Source organism: Aquarana catesbeiana, linkage group LG01, assembly GCF_042186555.1.
Source record: "Aquarana catesbeiana isolate 2022-GZ linkage group LG01, ASM4218655v1, whole genome shotgun sequence".
Lineage (NCBI taxonomy): Eukaryota > Metazoa > Chordata > Amphibia > Anura > Ranidae > Aquarana > Aquarana catesbeiana.
This window is the reverse complement of record NC_133324.1, coordinates 136535422-136553413: the sequence shown is the minus strand read 5'-3', so window position 1 is coordinate 136553413 and position 17992 is coordinate 136535422. Positions and strand designations below refer to the sequence as shown.

General features: G+C 42.6%; 1 protein-coding gene across 3 annotated transcripts in view; it reads right to left on the bottom strand.

Annotated features, from left to right (window-relative positions):
* The window catches only part of FAM169A (family with sequence similarity 169 member A), a 148495-nt gene that overhangs the window by 103438 nt on the left and 27065 nt on the right, over positions 1 to 17992 (bottom strand). The window contains exon 1 of one of the 3 annotated variants that reach the window (XM_073624125.1): positions 6375 to 6395. The exons of the other annotated variants lie outside the window; for them this stretch is intronic. The gene's annotated coding sequence lies outside the window, so the exon portion shown is untranslated. Of the gene's footprint in view, positions 1 to 6374; positions 6396 to 17992 lie in introns of those variants that run through there. 3 annotated transcript variants of the gene reach the window in all.

Here is a 17992-nt window from a genome sequence, read left to right as displayed (position 1 = left end):
GTTTTTTCCTCAACAGTTTCCTTCCACGCCACAGGAATGGCAGACTGTGGCCTCCCACTTTGCCCAGCGGTGGGACTTTCCTAACTGCGGAGGGGCAATTGATGGGAAACACGTCCACATCGTCCCACCACCCAACTCGGGGTCGTACTATTATAATTACAAGGGGTTTAATAGTATAGTGATGTTGGCGGTGGTGTCGGCTAATTACGACTTCTTGTATGTGGACGTGGGGAAGAATGGCCGGATGTCCGATGGTGGAGTGATCGGCCAGACGGAGTTCTACAGGCGTCTCCAGAATGGCAACTTGGACTTGCCACCTCCAGAGGACAATGTTGAAGGTCTCCCATTTGTGTTCGTTGCTGATGAAGCTTTTGCGCTGGGGGACCACCTGATGCGGCCATTCCCGATGAGGACCCTCACCCCGGAACAGAGGGTTTTTAATTACCGGCTGGCCAGAGCCCGAAGAGTGGTGGAGAACACATTTGGAATCCTGGCCAGCCGGTTCCGACTATTTCTGACACCCATCCATATGGCGGAGTATAAACTGAACCATATTATACTGGTGTGCTGTGTTCTCCATAATTTTTTAAGAAAACATTCAGCCAACTATGCTGGCTCAGTTGGGCCTGAGGCCGGAATACCAAATACATCAACAATGACGGCGCTTGAAAGCGGCCGTCCTGGCTTGCCCTCCCTGAGTGCCCGTGATGTCCGGTTACGATACCTGGAGTTCTTTGCGGGTAGGGGGGCTATCAATATGCCAGACAATCTGTGACACCTTTTTCAAATAAAAAACAACCAAAAGCAATTCTTGGTGGACATTTACTGCTTGTGTTTGTTTGAGCTGACCCTGACAGAAATGTGTTGAGTGCAGAGAATGTCGTGATTGGGTAACCTTATAAAGAATAGTGTTGGCTGGTACTTCCTAAATGCAAAAACACATTTCACTACAAGTGCACTTGCAACTGCACTGAACTTGCACTTGTAGTGCAAAGTGTATTTGCCCTTAGGAAATAACCCCCATTTTTGCATAAAACAGCAATTACATCACCCCAAAAGTGTTGTAGTGTTGAGACAATAATCCACACATTCTTGAGTAAGGCACTTTTTTATACCTGCACAATCACATGTGCATTTACCAAAGGTTTTTAAAACAAAACAACATGTTTGCTGTATAACAATTTTTGGGGGGGCATTGTCAAAAATCGAAATATCCATTTCAGATAAAACAGGCCTGTGTAAAACCAACAAGAAAGCCAAAAAACTTGAACTTACAAAGTTCACATTAGGTAAAACCTGAAGGCTATATCAGACATCAGTATTTAGGAACTGGGTTTGATATAGCGTTCAGATGGGGGGAAATCACCCCTGGAAAAGCCAAATTTGGAAGATGCACACCAATTTACGAATGTCAACATGTGCTATCTGCCATCAGGGGGGATCAAGGGACGTGTTTTGGGGGAGCAAGCCCTTCCTCAATGCGACTTTATAATTGAGGAAGGGGTTGTACCCCCAAAACGCGTCCATTGATCTCCCGTGATGGCAGATAGCACATGTTGGCACACTGTGTGCATCCTCCAAATTTGGCTTTTCTAAACATTGTAAAAATTTTGTAAGATAAAACAGGTGATTTTGTGGGGTTTAAATTCGCCCCAAAACATCAATGATGTTATTATTTTTTTTAATAACATCAGTGATTTGTTGCTGGATGTTTTGCAATTGGAGATTACACCCCATGATCTCCCCGATCAGTATCTGGGCACTTTCAGATGTAAAGCGTTCTGGATCACGATCACCTAAAAAGAGATAAAGAACAAAAAAAACAGGTCTCAAAAATCTGCCAACATCCATCTCTTTTACCCGAGCCTGTGGTCGCAGACACTCACCTGTTGTGGTGCCAATCTCCACCACGTCTTCTTCTTCCTCCTGCTCTTCTTCTTGTGTTGGTATTTCCCCTTCTTCCAGAGGGGGGGGGGGTCTCTGGTCTCCTGGGATGAGGAGTGTCCTCCGAGTCTTTTCTCCCCTATGTAAAACAAAAATGGTATACTTAGCACACAGATATTTGATGGCAGAACTAGAAATAGGAAACATTGCTTGGAAGTGGGGTACAATTGTCTATTTTAGCAGAGTTCCAAGATGTATATTTTTTATTGCCCTTTGTCAATCTGCAATACTTTACCTGTTTGGTACAAGCTTCACAGATGTAGCCCCCCCTATAGTATACACTGGAGCACCTGTGTGGACCCCCTAATAAAAATGGTGTTCTTGTGTCCCACACTAGTGCTCCAGTGTCCAGATGTGAAAACAGCTGCTCAGTGTCCTCTCCTTACACAGAATCTAGTTTGCATTTCATTCTAGTAACAAACCCATCTACACAAACAAATATTTGGCATCCAAGTAGGCCCAAAAAAAATGTGGGAAAATGCATATGGCCTAAACAATGGTGTTCTAGAGGCCGAAAGAAAAATGTTTGATACGAACGAATAATGGGCCCATGAACATTAAAGTTGACCTTTTTAAACGTTACAATTACTAAAAGCATATGGAGCAGAACGAACGGAATAAAGACAGAAAGAATATGAACACAGCACAACTACTTACTTTTTTGCAGCACTCTTCGGATCTTTCGGTACTGCTCTGGCTCTCTCAACTTCAGGTCCGACCACCGCTTCCTGAGCTGATCTTTAGACCTTCGTACCCTGAAATTCCGCTCTAGACTCCTGACCACTTTCGCCATGATCTTGGCCTTTCGGATGTTCGGGTTGGGGTAAGGCCCATATTTTCCGTCATAGTCGGACTTCCTCAAGATGTCGACCATCTCCAACATCTCCCTAAACGACATATTTGTGGCCTTAAAATGTCTCCTTCTGGATCGGGACGTGCCTGGATCCGCCCTTTCCTCCTCCTCCTCCTCGTTGCTACAATTAGCTCGCACCTGCTGTATGTCCGCCATCATGCTCTTCACCCACTGCGCAGAATGAAAAGGAGCGGGGAATATACTAGAAAGAACGTCAGGGGCGGGCGGAGTTACACGCATGCGCAGTGTATATAAAGCGTAACACGCGTGCGTATTACGTTTGATCTGTGAGCGGAGGAAGGAGCATTGAACGCGGCGATCGTAAGAACGAAGGTAAGAGACAAACTGGGGCCTATACTGCTTCTATAGATTGAGGCCTATATTGTAACAAGATTAGGAGAGTTTGGTGTGACATTAGGCTTTGTCTTGTGTTGTGTCTTGCAGTGAACATGGATATGGTACTGAAAGATCAGGACTTCATTTCAGTCTTCATAGAGATGCTAAGGGAGCTGCCCTGTCTGTGGGAGATTAAACACCCCCATTACAAGAACCAAACAAAGAGGAAGGCAGCACTGGAGCAATTGTGTGAAATTGTGAAGCAGGTGATCCCCACGGCAGACATCACTTTTTTAAAGATTTTCATTGGTGGCCTGAGGAGCACATATCTGAGGGAGCGCAATAAAGTGCTGGATTCGCAGAGATCCGGAGCAGCAGGTGACATCTATGTCCCCAGGATGTTGTACTACGACAGGCTGCACTTTCTGGCAGGCCAGACTGAACCCAGGCCATCCCTCTCCAGTCTTCCTTCCACGCTTCCTTCCCCCCTGGCTGAGGCTTCTGACGCCCAACCTGGGCCTTCCAGGCCACATGTAGAGGAGCCCAGATTGAGCCAGGTATAGCATTCCTCTAAATATTTCTGCTTGTCCAATCAATGATGTGAACTAGATGTTAGTTGGGAGTACTAATTTATGATTGTGATTGATGATGCAAAAACTAAAACCATGTCCCTTTTTCATACACAGGGAAGTCTCAGCCAGGAGGTGGCCGGACCGAGCCGGCTGGCTGATCTGCAGGTCCCTCCATCCCCCCTGGAAAGAGAAAGTGGCAGTAGGAGGAGTACCCTAGAGGAGGCGGCTATCAGATTTTTTTGTAGGGCTACAGAGGTCCTGGGAGCACCACACACCAGGCAGGAGAACATTGCTGAATTCATAGCATATAAAATGCAGAGGATGGAGGAGGGCCAAAAAGCCATGTGTGAGGCCCTCATATCTGAGGCTCTGGCGAAAGGTGTGAGGGGCCAAATTACACCTCACACACAGCTTTGGGATGGTTCTCCTCCTCCTCCTGCAGGTCCTACTCCTCCTCCAGGTCCTACTCCTCCTCCTGCCACATCTCCAACTGCACAGCCACAGCCCGGAAGGAAGTGTGGAAGGAAGACCAGAGAGTGATTGCCCTGGATCCAGTCTGGTCGGCCAAAAGATGCAGCCTCTTGTGGTACCACAGCCTGGGGACACTGATGTCATCTGCTGCTATCCGAGTCTCTGTGAATCCCGGACCAGACTGCCCTCCCTTACATATGGACTCCTCAGGCCACCAATTTTGAGGTTTAAGAATTGATGTCTGCCGTGGGGGTCCCAGGCTTCACTAATTTCTGCTGTTGATCCAGTGTTGCCTTCCTCTTTGTTTGGTTCTGAGCCCTTAATAAAGGAGTTTTGTTTTGAATTATACTCTCCTATGTGTTTTACTTCAAAAAATGACAGTTTGTTTGTGAGGATTCGGGTACATTTCTAATATACAATGTGAAATGAACAAGGGACACCAACAACAAAAAATCTCCTGGAGATTAAATAATAAAAGATATCAATGGTGTTGGGGTAACTTGACACACAAAACACAGACAAAAATATTCTGGAGTAAAAATAAAAATAACATTGAACAAAGATCAGCCTTGGAAAAAATCCAAACATTAAAGAAAAAAAAAGGCTTAAAAACAAAAAAAAAAAAAACATAAAAAATATAAAACTGTCAGATGTGACATCTAATAACAATATATTGAGGGAATCCCACTAAAAAAACACAAATAAAACTTTGTGAGAAGTGTGTGTGAATATGAGCAGCAAAACGACTTAATTCTTGTCACATTATAAAGAAGAAGAGAGTGCGCTGTATTAAACCATTTTTTACATTGCAGCGTGACGAAAGTGCTGTATCCATTGCGAACGCTAAGTTTACCAGAACGAGCTGTCCCGTGTCGGAATTTCTTCTGAGCATGCGTGGCACTTTGTGCGTCGGAACAGGCCACACACGGTCGGAATTGACGCGATCGGATTTTGTTGTCGGAAAATTTAATCTCCTGCTGTCCAACTTTGTGTGTCGGAAAATCCGATGGAAAATGTCCGATGGCGCCCACACACGGTCGGAATTTCCGACAACACGCTCCGATCGGACAATGTCCATCGGAAAATCCGACCGTGTGTACGGGGCATTATACAAGCTGTACACTCACTACTTTACATTGTAGCAAAGTGTCATTTCTTCAGCGTTGTCACATGAAAAGATATAATAAAATATTTACAAAAATGTGAGGCGTGTACTCACTTTTGTGAAATACTGTAAATTGGACTGCCTGAACGTGGATGTAGGGAACACCTAGTCATCCTTTCACACAGATGTATGCATAGATAATGAATGAGGCCTAATAGATACATCAGCTAATTTTTTTTTCTGATAATATGCCTGTTTATGTAGTTAAAAAAATTAGCAGCAACCTGGTCAGTGTTAGAAGAAGGTGTGCATTATCCCCCCTGCATATCTCTCACAACTAGTAAGTAAAAATGCTGCTACCAATCCCAGTGTTATAGTGGCTGAGTGTTTTCCATGTCCTCTGATCTGTCAGTTCATATGTATGTCACGGCATCTGTGTCCCTTGCCAGACAAGCTCTGATAAGCCAGCAGTGATTCTGCCTGGGTGAGCAAGCTCTATAAAGCCTTGAGCAAATGCACTCATTAAAACACTCATGCAGAACGGATATTGAAGTGGAAAAGAATGTCCAAATAAAACAAAAATGTGCCCCGCACTCCTGCCTGAAAATTTGAAATGCAAACTCCCTCCAAGCTTAGTGCAGGCACTAAGAACACAAATCCGACAAAGATGGGGGTAGAACCTGTCGCCATGAAATAAATGATCCAAATTTTTTATGGGATGGCCACTTAGGCTCAGAAACTGAAGATAGGTTACATTATAACTTTCAACACTAAATGAATGGTAGGGTAAAGATGTTAAAGGAGAATTGCAAGCATACATGATCAGTAATCTTACAGCTGAACTCCAAATAGATAAAAATACAACAGTTAACGGTTATGTATTGATTGCACCATAATTATTTTTTTAAAATGTAGCATGTTGGGAGGAGAGCAAAGGGTTGACTTATCAGTAATCTGCTGCTCATTCAATGTCCAGTCACAGGCTGTGCTCAGGGAGGTGACCTAGTTGCTTGAATTTATATTAACCCTCAGTTTTTAAAGTGATGGTAAAGTCTCATATTCTTTCCTATAATAACCAACATGTTATACTTACCTGCTCTGTGCAGTGAATTTCCTCCTGTTCAGTGCCCCCACATTTTCTGTAAAAAAAAAAAACACACCTTTGCTAATTTTAGGGCGTATGAACACAATAGAAATAAATGAAGGCAGTACAGCGCTTAAATTTAAACTAATATTAAGAACTGGAATAGTCCATAAAACTAGTGAAAAAAGTTCAAAAAAGCACAGATAAGCTTCCAGTGTAGAGAGTGAAGAGATGCACAATATATGGTGACTTCCGTGACACCCTCCACCAGCGTAAGGATCGGTCCTCAACTCATGACATGGTCCCCTGAGTTAATCAGTCAGGTCTAATACAGCCTTCCCATTGCTGGGTCAGTAAGCACACATCAAAGCTTGCAGTGGAGGGGCAGTCTGGGTATGGGATCCTCTTCAACTCCAATCAGTACATACATGTAATAAAATAAGCAATATCTAGTGCTCTCTGAATTTCAAACCATAAGTCTGTTTATTAAAAGTTGAATAAAACTCACAAGCGTAGCACTGTGCCCCAGTGCTAAGGATCAAAGGCAGTCATGAACACAGCGTGTCTGTGGGAATCAGCATCAGGACGCGGGTGACGTCACAAACGTATCATGTGATGTCTGTACGCGTTACGTCCCATAGAGTAGACTTACGAACGTGCTACACCCACACTACTAAAATAACAAAATAAATCTACTCAGTATAAAACAATAAAATATCATAAAAAACATTAACGATCAGAAATAAAACAATTAATGTCAAAATGTTGTTTTATTTCTGATCGTTAATATTTTTATTTCTGATCGTTAATGTTTTTTATATTTTATTGTTTTATACTGAGTAGATTTATATTGTTATTTTAGTAGTCATTTGTTATTATATATGGTGGTCTGAGGGAATTAGCAGTAACGCTGGTGCTACGGTGTTTTAAATTTTATTTTTGATCTATTTCATCTGCTGTTTATAAGTATTTTCAAACTATGACAGGTTCAATGGGGAATCAGCTTGTTATTGTCAGCGCTCCGTAGCTTGGGAGTTACTATGGTGACTACCTTGCATTTGTTACTATTGGCTAAGCGGATCAGCTGACTTTTGTTATATTAATGGGTGTAGCACGTTTGTACGTCACCGCTGATGAAGTCCCGCCTACTCTATGGGACGTAACGCGTATGGACATCACATGATACGTTCGTGACATCACCAGCGTCCTGATGCTGATTCCCGCAGACACACTGTGTTTATGACTGCCTTTGATCCTTAGCACTGGGGCACAGTGCTACGCTTGTGAGTTTTATTCAACTTTTAATAAACAGACTTATGGTTTGAAATTCAGAGAGCACTAGATATTGCTTATTTTATTACATGTATGTACTGATTGGAGTTGAAGAGGATCCCATATCCAGACTGCCCCTCCACTGCAAGCTTTGATGTGTGCTTACTGACCCAGCAATGGGAAGGCTGTATTAGACCTGACTGATTAACTCAGGGGTCCATGTCATGAGGTGAGGGGCCAATCCTTACGCTGGTGGAGGGTGTCACGGAAGTCACCATATATTGTGCATCTCTTCACTCTCAACAATGGAAGCTTATCTGTGCTTTTTTGAACTTTTTTCACCAGTTTTATGGACTATTCCAGTTCTTAATATTAGTTTAAATTTAAGCGCTGTACTGCCTTTATTTATTTCTGTTGTATGGGATTTGATATTTTGACCCTCAGTATTTCAGCTGCTTTTATCTTAGGGATTACTGTTGCGCTGGTTGATTTTCCTCTTTTGGATATGACCACAATATATTACCCAATTTGTGGTAAATATATAAAATCTAGTTATGCCAAGTAAATCAATACCCAGCATTTTAAGTCTTAAATTTGCATACCTCTGAAAGGTCAACAAACTGCAGTACCTCAAATTTTTCCATAGGCACCATTTAAAAGCCCCCACAGGTGGTAAGGATTGAGTATTGCGCTCACCATTTTAGGTGACTTCTGAGTGCTTTTAAAGGCTATGTTTAATATATTTGGCTAGTATGTCAACATCTCACTATGGTCTATTTGGATTACACTAACCCTTATTATATAGTTCAATTAAATATAATGCATATCATCTTTTTGAATTTCACTAGTATTATCACCCCTTTCATTGGGTGTATATTCTTTGGTTCAATGGGTCTATATTAAATACAGCTGTTCACAATTTGGCTATGTTTTTGAGGATATTATATATATTTGTTGTAGGTTTGAGTGGCACTGTTTGGGCTTACCTGTCTGTGCCCCTGTTGTGTTGCTGGGTCATTGGACCCTTTCCCATTCTTTATATCTCCCGTTACAGACACTCTATAGCGGTTACCATCCAAAAGTTTTCTTGCTTTTACCTTCTTCTTGAAGGTGATTTGTAAGTGTGCTACAGTTGTGCTCATAAGTTGACACAAAGGGGTTTGAATAGCTATTAAGGGTAACCATCCTCACCTGTGATCGGTTTGCTTGTAATTAGTGTGTGTGTGTATAAAAGGTCATTGAGTTTCTTGACTCCTGACAGACCCTTGCATCTTTCATCCAGTGCTGCACTGATGTTTCTGGAATCTGAGTCAAGGGGAAAGCAAAAGAATTGTGAAAGGCTCTGCGGGAAAAGGTATTTGAACTGTATAAAACAGGAAAGGGATATAAAAAGATATCCAAGGAATTGAGAATGCCGATCAGCAGTGTTCAAACTAATCAAGAAGTGGAAAATGAAGGGTTCTGTTGAAACCAAACCACGGTCAGGTAGCCAAACTAAAACTTTAGCCACAACTGCCAGGAAAATTGTTCGGAATGCAAAGAAAAACCCATAAATGACTTCAGGTGAAATACAGGACTCTCTAAAAACATGTGATGTGGCTGTTTCAAGATGCACAATAAGGAGGCACTTGAAGAAAGATGGGCTGCATGGTCGAGTTGCCAGAAATAAGCCATTACTACGCAAATGCCTCAAAGTATCCCACTTACAATACGCCAAACAGCACAGAGACAAGCCACAAACCTTCTGGCACAAAGTCATTTGGAGTGATGAGACCAAAATTGAGCTTTTTGGTCACAACCATAAACGCTACATTTGGAGAGGAGTCAACAAGGCCTATGATGAAAGGTACACCATTCCTATTGTGAAACACGGAGGTGGATCGCTGTTTTGGGGATGTGTGAGCTACAAAGGCACAGGAAATTTGGTCAAAATCAATGGCAAGGTGAATGCAGTATGTTATCAAAAAATACTGGAGGAACATTTGCATTCATCAGCCAAGAAGCTGCGCGTGGGACGTACTTGGACATTCCACCATGACAATAATCCAAAACAAAAGGCCAAGTCAACCTGTCATTGGCTACAGCAGAGTAAAGTGAAGTTTCTGGAGTGGCCATCTTAGTCTCCTGACCTCAATATCATTGAGCCACTCTGGGGAGATCTAAAATGTGTAGTTCATGCAAGACAGCCCAAGAATTTACAGGAACTGGAGGATTTTTGCCAAGAGGAATGGGCAGCATTACCATCTGAGAAGATAAAGAGCCTTATCCACAAATACCACAAAAGACTTCAAGCTGTCATTGATGTTAAGGGGGGCAATACATGGTGTTAAGTACTGGGGTATGTAAACTTTTGATCAGGGTCATTTAGGTAGTTTCTGTTGTCATTATGATTTAAAAAGAGTAAACACAGTTGATTGATAATAAATGGCTTCAGCCAAACACTAACCATGATTGAAAAAAAAGTTTTTGTGTTATCATTCATATTCTCTGAAAAATGGCCAAGAAATAGAGCTGCACAATTCTGGCCAAAATGAGAATCACGATTTTTTTGCTTAGAATAAAAAGATCACGATTCTCACAATGTAAAATCTTTCACATACAAAAAAAATTGCATTTGAAAGACCGCTGCGCAAACAGTGTGACATAAAATATTGCAACAACCACCATTTTATTCTCTAGGGTGTCTACTGAAAAAAATAAATAAATATATATATATATATATATATATATATATATATATATAATTGGGGGTTCTAAGTAATTTTCTAGCAAAAAAAGTTGACTTTAACTTGAAACCAACAAATGTCAGAAAAAGGTTTAGTGTTTAAGTGGTTAAACTTTTTTCACTTAGGCCCCTTTCACACGAGGCGGACTCCGCTTCCACGGAGTCCGCCTCTGTCGGCCGGCTCAGCGGGGGATCAGTCCATTAATCTCCGCTGAGCCGGCGGATGACAGGTCCCTCTCTGCTCACTGAGCGGGGAGGGGCTTGTCAGGCGCCGCTGCCGCCTATGGAGGGATCGGATGAAAACGGACAGCATGTCCGTTTTCATCAGATCTCACCCGATCCGCCAGCGACGGACCTGGACGTAGGGCCATCCGTCTGCTTTTAGCGGATCGGACCGGGTCGGATGTCAGCGGACATGTCTCCGCTGACATCCGTCGCTCCATAGGCTAACATGGAGCACCCGTTCGGGTCCGCCGTCAAAACTGACAGGCGGACCTGAACGGTCCGATCGTGTGAAAGGGGCCTTACACACAGTCTATTCCATTGACAAAATGTTACAATGTTTATACTTGAGTTCAACTGATAAAGAATGTTTTGATTCTTGGCAGACTGCTCAGTTTTTCTCTTCCTTTCTTTTGAAGGCTGTGGCTTCAGAAGAGCAGAGAGAATTCTTTGCATAGAAAGAATTGTGAAACACTTTAGTCAAGATCATGATAAAGATTCTTGACGCAGCGCAATTGTGCAGCTCTACCAAGAAATCATACATTCTGCCAGGGTATGTAAACTTATGAGCACAACTGTATGTCTGTTTACTATGATGGGCATAATATCATTAATTTTTTTGTGGATTATTTTACTATTGTGTTGCAATTTTTGTATTTTACTTTGGTATTTTTACCTTATATGCATCTACTCCTGATGAAGTGAAGAATTGTTCACGAAACCCATTGAGACTTGCGATGCAAGTTCTCCATCTGTTCACTCTGCAAAACTTGTATAATTAATGTTTGAGAGATAAAGATTTTTTTAAATGCCTTTTGAAATATATATAAATATATAAGTAATGGATCACTTATGTGAAATACATTAGTAAATCAGGTTTCTGTATAGGTTTTAGTTTTATATGTTTTGTTTGTACAAGAAAAACATTTTATCTGTGGATATTTAATAAAACAGATATTTATTTATAGAACATGCATGTAGATACACCTAATAAAGCCCAATGGGCACTTAGTTTCTGTTTCTATATAGTACAATGGATGGAGATGTGTCTGTCTTTCAGACTGAAACTGAAATTGGGAGATGAGGGTTCTGCAGGGGTTTAGGGGACTCTGCAGAGGACTTGGTGGCCCTGTAGGGAATGGGGGGGGGGCTGGGGATCTCTCCAGTAGGCTAGAAATTTGGCAGGGGCACAATAGGAGAGTGGAGCACTGCAAGAGCTGGGGGGCACTGTGGGACACAGCTGAAGGTTGGCGGCACTATGGGGTGAAAAGGTTTGCAGTAGACTATATGGCACTACAGGCGGCTATGAGGCACTGTGTGAGGTTGGGTGGTACTTTGACCCCTTTCACACTGGGACGCCTGCAAAGTGCCCTGAATGTGCCGCTGCTTTGTCTCCAATGTGAAATCCCAGATGGCTTTCACACTGGAGCGGTGCTAGCAGGATGGGAAAAAAAGTCCTGCTAGCAGCATCTTTGGACCAGTGAAGGAGCGGTTTGTATACTGCTCCTGCCCACTGAAATCAATGGGGCACCGTGGCTACACCGCCTGCAAAGCGCCATTGCAGAGGCGCTTTGCGGTGGTTTTTAACCCTTTCTCAGCCGCTAGCGGGGGTAAAAACGCCCCGCTAGGGCCGAATACTGCCCCTAAAACGAAGGTAAAGCGCCGCTAAAAATAGCGGGACTTTACCGCCGATGCACGTCCTGCCCCAGTGTGAAAGGGGCCTTTGGGATGTTGGAAGGCACTGTTGGGGTGAGGGCTCTCAAGGGTCTGGAGGTACTGTGGGGGATTAAGGGGTACTGCTTGCCACTATGGGAGGTTGGGGGAGACTATGGAAGCTGGAAAGCCTCATGGGAGGTTAGAAGATCTGCAGCTAGCTGGAGGCCCAGTAGATTGAAGATTGCAGCTCGGCAGCAGGCCATGGTCAAGTGGTTGAGAAGAACCACTGAACTATAATACTATCCTTCGCTCCTCCCCCAACCGCTACATAAAAAGCGATGTATGGAGAAGAGGGGAGGTACAGAGGAGCTGGGCTAGCACAAACAGTAATTAGGCAATTCCAAATGCAAAAAGGCTACAGGAGATCAGCAGCGCTGAGATGCAAAAAAGGATGAAGATGGAATAAATTGAAATTAGCATTTTATTTAAAAAAAAATGACAAGTCTTTATTATTCACAGTGCCTTAGCCAACTAAATGTCACTACTTTAAGGTAGTGTTAGGACCATCATGGTAATCGTGTTTTAATGTGACATGTTTCACACTGCAACTTTCACGTTATCCAATGTAATAAAAGTCACTAAGCAAGTTACATATAGATAAACTGTAATTGTGATTTCCTTTTTACTGCATTTTAAACACTATGATAAAATATGTACACTATGCCAGTATCGTACTTCTACAACTTGTGTGCTGTCAACATTTCTGGACTTAATCTGATGGCAAATAGCATAATCCTGTTTATCCGTATCAAGTCAACAGGCATCCCCTGACCTACATTACTGGCAGAATTCTCTGAGAGCATATTTCACTGAAGCCAGATCATAGAAAAGTCTACAGGAGGAACATTTTCCTCCTGTAAAGGCAGAAGGTTTTTTTTATCTTAATGCATGGGGTTGTAGCCCGCAAACCCCCCACCATACAAACAAACCAACAATACTAATAATAAAGGAAAACACTAAACACAAGAAATTTGCATGAAATGGCCGTGGTATTTTATTGGTTTACCAAAATAACACAAATTTATTTCAAGCAGATTTAAATTAAAATAAAATAAGACAATACAGATTCCACTTCATTGCCCAGTTATCAGAACTCGAGCATGAATATATATATATATATATATATGTATATAACAACACCCCCCCCCCCAGATCCAGGGTGGCAGAAACACCACATAAAGTACCGCGATGGGTGGGCAGGTGGCACCTCCTTTTGCTTGAAGGTCCAAAGAGAACCAGATCCAGCTGCCTTATATACCTTTGGGCCAGCATCCCATAATAATACCAGGTGTTGCCATTGGCTTTTATAGCCCACCTGGGATACCACCGGAATTCTTAAAGGGCCATGCACCTACTGCAAAATAATAGAGGGGGATAGCAGCCACACTCCCATGAAGGTGTGCCCAAAGGGTTGTGCCCCCCTTTAACATTCTATGCATTAAGATAAAAATCCTTCTGTGCGCAGCAGCCCCCCTCAGCCCCCCTAATACTTACCTGAGGTCCCTCTAGATCCAGTGATGTTGCATGAGAGACTCGGCTGTCCGGGACTCCCCTCCTCATTGGCTGAGACAGCAGCGTAGCACCACTGGCTCCCGCTGCTGTCAAGCAAAGTCAGTGAGCCAATGAGGACAGAAAGGGGATGGGATCAGGCTGCGGATCCGTGTCTGAATGGACACAGGGAGCTGCGGCGTGGCTTGGCTCAGGTGCCCCCCAAGCAAGCTGCTTGCTGTGGGGGCACTCAACAGGAGGTAGGGGCCAGAAGCACTGAAGAGGGACCCGCGAAGAGGAGAATTGGGGCTGCTCTGTGCAAAACCACTGCACAGAGCAGGTAAGTATAACATGTTAGTTATTTTTAACAGAAAAAAAACAAGACTTTAGTGTCACTTTAAAGTCTCATTTTAAAGTGTCTGCAACTGGCATTACCTGTGTTATATCTATATATATCTATATACAGCTATATCATGTTTCCAATGAGGTAAGAAAACAAAAGCAAGAAACTGATTGGATGCTGCAGAGCAGGGCAGTTTAACTGCCTTTAGCAACCAAATTCTTCAATTTATTTTCAGACATGAGGTGGAAAATGAACTGGACAGCTCAAATCTTTTTCCAGATCCTAGAAGCATAGTCATCTACAGCCAATGGAAGCTGAAAATAACAGTCCCAAGGCTGAAAATAAAAATCATAAGGTCCCATGCACACTGGGTGTTCAGCCCCATTACATGGGGCTCTCTGAGAGCCTGACAGAAGCTGTGGCGTGATAGGGCTGGATGGGGCACCTAGAGGTACTAACATTTAGGCTGCATTCACACTTCAGCGTTTTGAATCACAGGCAGATTTGCCACGATTATGCCCGCAATTTGAAAGCATCTATGTGTGAATGACAAATCACGGGACTCGTATTTGAGATGCCACTCATTTGAAGGACATCTAAAATCGCAGTGCAGGTCTGCCGCGATTGTCGCACGGGAAGCATATCACCCGAAAAAAATTCAGGAGCTACTTTTGGGTGACATGCTTCCCGCAATGCGGTTTTCCATGATTGCAGCGCAATTTATCGCGGCAGACCCATACCGCGATTTTAGGTGTCATTCAAATTAATGGCATCTCAAATGCGACTCCTGAGATTTGTCATTCACAAGCTGCCTGTGCCCTCAGACATCACCTAACTGCCAGAGCCCCATGCAGCAGGCCTAAAAACCCTGTGTGCATGGGGCCTAATAGCAAATAACATATGCATTGGATAGCAGTAAAACCCAACAGATGTTCTAATACTTTCCTACTCTATTCGAATCGAAAAACAAATTTGGCTTGATATACACTCGAATGAAAAGCTGCAATAAATGGTGTCTTTTTATATATTTTTTTGAGTTCTGGAAAATCCGCCATACATGTATGGGAGGGTAAATGCTGATGCAGGATAGCACGAGTACAAACACCTACAGCCATGCACTTCTATGAGCAGCTGTACACACCACACCGCGGTGTAAAACACTAGGAGTTATGTGCTAAAGCTCCCTTGCTCCTGAAAACTTTGGTGTACTTGCACCTTTGATCTGCCCAGATTTCAGCTTTAAACTGTAAAACAAAAACAAAACATACCTACCCGTTATTTACCCTATTTTGAATTTGCCAAGTAATCAACCCATTACTTGTTAAGATATGTGTGATATAATAGTTTTCTATGGGAGGGGTGAAAAATGAACAGGTAATAATTAAAGGTCTATTTCCCAGGGCTCCTGTCACTTAGCTTCATTCCTTTTCTGCCACAAGCTGCATACAGGTGTCAAATACATCAATGCAGAGTCGTTAGAATTTTTTCCCTAGGCAAAATCAACTAGATTTTCTAGGTCTGGAATGAAATAAGCCAACTAATGAAATGATCATTTATGCGAGTGCTGTGTAATGTGCAACGTCCATTATTATTCCGCTTTATTTCAGTGTCAGACCAAGAGGAGCCATATTCCAAGTTCTTCTATGCAACTCAAAACATGAAGAATAAAATATATGTATCACTAGCACTGACTGATTTCGATTCGTAGATGACTGTATGTGGACTGCGGTTGTAGAGTGTACACATTGTGATGACATACTGATTTACTGTATACGAAATGCTCTGACCTGGGGACAAACTGTAATGCTGAAAGGAAAGCTGCCATCTTGGCCTCTGATCTTCAACTGCCATGGTGCTGCACATGTGATCAGTTATGACACCACCAAACCAATGTGACAGTTACATTCTTAGCACATGCCAGGAGTGTAACTGTATTTTGAAACTGCTAAACCAATGGGTTTATTCCGCTTTAATATCACTATTGGAAAAGGTGGTCTACTGTGGCTAAACAGTTTTATTTTATTATTACAGATACTCATATAGTGCTGTCACATTATGCAGCGCTTTACGTGCATTACACATTAACCTCACATTCGCTCTGAAGGGGCTTACAGGCTAAGGTCTCGAACTCCCATTCCTTCATACACTTACTAGGGCCAATTTACCTAAAAGCATGTCTTTGGAGTTGGGGAGGAAACCCACGGAGACACAGGAAGGACATGCAAACTCCAGGGAGGTAATGGAATTGTTGGGATTCGAACCAACGCCCCTAGTGCTGCTAGGCAGAAGTGCTTAGCCACTGTGCTGTCCACCACGTGCCGAGAGTATAACTGTATTTTGAAACTGTTAAATCAATGGGTTTAGTTCTGCTTTAATATCACTATTGCAAAACGTGGTCTACTGTGGCTAAATAACTTATTTTCATGTAAGTATCCTTATCTGTTGACAGTCAATCACACTGTGTTTTATGCTGTAAGGTAGGTACTCCAATTTGTGAGAGTACCACTGTACCTCTATAAAGAAGTGCTGGCGCTACTTAACCAATTCAGCCCTGGAAGGATTTACCCGTTTAGGGCTAGCTTACACTTGCTTCAAATCAAGGCTTCGGACACGCTTTGTTAAAGCTCTCTGAACACCAGTCAAAGCCCCTGTCACTAAATAAAATGGTTAGCTTACAGTCCTGTTTACGTCTTGCTTTTGCTCGGTGAGGCTTTGGGGATTTGGTGAGGCTTTGATGAGGTTTGGTGGGGCTTCAAGCGAGCTTTGCCATAGACTTCTATGGAGGCTTTAAAGACACTTTGAAGCACCACTAAAGCTACATGGGGTATAATTTTTGAAGCGAATCCAAAGCAAAGCAAAGCAAAAGCAAGGTGTAAAGAGGACTGTAAGCTAACCATTTAGTGACAGGAGCTTTGACTAGCATTCAGAGAGCTTTAACAAAGCGTGTCCAAAGCCGTGTTTTGAAGCAAGTGTAAACTAGCCGTTAATGTGTGTTGAAGCTGAAGCAAGTGTAAATGAGCCCTTAATGACCAGTAAGGATGGGCTTGGGCGTATTCGCACACGTCACGTGCAGAGCCTGCCAGGAAATCAGCACGGCGCTGTGCTAATCACAGGCAGTGAGACATTTCCCGATCTCTGCAGCCGCACATCAGAAAATGTCTCACTGCCCGTGATTAGCGCAGTGCCGTGCCAACTTCCTGGCGGGCTCTGCACGTGAAGTGTGCGAACACGCCGGAGCTCTTCCTTAATAACCAGAGCACTTTTTGCGATTCAGCACTGTGTCGTTTTAAGTGACAATTGCGCAGTCGTGCGACATTGTACCCAAACAAAATTGACATCCTTTTTTCCCCACAAATAGAGCTTTCTTTTGCTGGTATTTGATCACCTCTGCGGTTTTTATTTTTTGCGCTATAAACAAAAAAGACCGACAAGTTTGAAAAAAAAAACAATATTTTTTACTTTTTGTTATAATAAATATCCAAAAAAATAAAAAAAAACAAATTTCTCCATCAGTTTAGGCCAATATGTATTCTTCTACATATTTTTGGTAAAAATATATCGCAATAAGTGTATATTGATTGGTTTGGTCAAAAGTTATAGTGTCTACAAAATAGGGGATAGTTTTATGGCATTTTTATTATTATTATTTTTTTTTTACTAGTAATGACGGTGATCAGAGATTTTTAGCGGGATTGCGACATTGCGGCGGACAAATCGGACACTTTTTTGAGACCAGGGACATGTATACAGTGATCAGTGCTATAAAATTGCACTGATTACTATATAAATGACACTGGCAGGGAAGGGGTTAACACTAAGGGGCGATCAATGGGTTAAATGTGTTCCCTGGGAGGTGTTCCT